A 1,307-nucleotide genomic window follows, 5' to 3' on the forward strand; every position below is an offset into this window, starting at 1 on the left:
ATATAATATAAAAATGGGCACATGATATGAACAGGCAATGCACAGAAAAAAATATAGATGGCTAGTGAACATGAAAGGATGCTAATCTTAATTAAAATGAAGTAAATGTACATTAAATAAGTTGGTAATGCCTACTATTGGATAGATATTGGGAAATAGGTACTCATACCATTCATGGTAGTATCCATTGGTATAACTGATTAGAGAGTAATTTGTTAACAATTGTCTGAAAACAGTATGTTTGCCTTTGCCTCATCAGATCTATTTCTGGGAATTTATAGAGTAGATATACTTAATGTGCATGCAAAATATAAAAAGAGCATATATAAGATTGTATATTGTAGTGTTGTCACTAATAGCAAAAAAACTGCCAAAAACCTAAAAAATGTTAGCAGTAGGGGGGACTGGTTAAGTTAATTTATGGTATATCTGACCAGTGGAGTACTATACAGCTAAAAAAGTTTGTGACGTGGAGAGATGTGAAACATACTGTGAATAGAAAAGAAAGTAATAGAATAGTGTGTATATTATGATCCCATTTGAATTAAAAAATTATATATAGATATATCCTATAATTATAAAACACACTGTGAATAAAACTCGAGTTACCTTTTATTTTTCTCTATTTGATTTTTTTTTACTCTGAGCATAATATACTTAAATAATTTAATAGAATATTTAAATATTTAATAGTTTAAAATACCTATAAATATATGTTTTATATGTATATATAAACTTGGTGCTTTATAAATACTATGTTTTTTTAAGGTAAACTTTGATTGCCATTAGCAAGAATATATTTTATTTAGACTTATTTATGTTGTATTATATTTATTTTATTTTTGAGACAAGGTCTTGCTCTGTTGCCCAGGCTGGAGTGCAGTGGCGCAGTCATGCTCATTGCAGCTTTGACTTTTTGGGCTCAAGCAATCTTCCCACCTCAACCTCTTGAGTAATTGGGGCCTACAGGCATATGCCACCATGCCTGTCTGATTTTTTGTTTTTTTTGTAGAGATGGGATCTCACTATGTTGCCCAGGCTCACCTTGAACTCCTGGGCTTGATCCTCTTGCCTTGGCCTCCCAAAGTGCTGGGATTACAAGAGTGAGCCATTGCACCCAGCCTTACATTGACCTATGAGTCTGTGCTTTGCTAATTTCCAGAAGTCTCCATCTGGACTTCTTGAGTGTTTTATATCACAATAACAGCCCGTGTGTCTATCTGCCATGGTAAAGTGAGTTTTTGGCCAGGTGTGGTGGCTCACGCCTGTAATCTCAACACTTTGGGAGACCAAGGCGGGTGGATCAC

At 34.2% G+C, this 1,307-nt stretch overlaps 1 protein-coding gene across 2 annotated transcripts in view; it reads left to right on the top strand.

The window, feature by feature from the left end:
- Positions 1-1,307, top strand: part of CCDC171 (coiled-coil domain containing 171) — a 425,369-nt gene that overhangs the window by 142,671 nt on the left and 281,391 nt on the right. The window lies entirely within an intron of this gene.

The sequence above is a fragment of the Mandrillus leucophaeus genome, unplaced genomic scaffold, assembly GCF_000951045.1.
Source record: "Mandrillus leucophaeus isolate KB7577 unplaced genomic scaffold, Mleu.le_1.0 Scaffold384, whole genome shotgun sequence".
Taxonomy (NCBI): Eukaryota; Metazoa; Chordata; class Mammalia; order Primates; family Cercopithecidae; genus Mandrillus; species Mandrillus leucophaeus.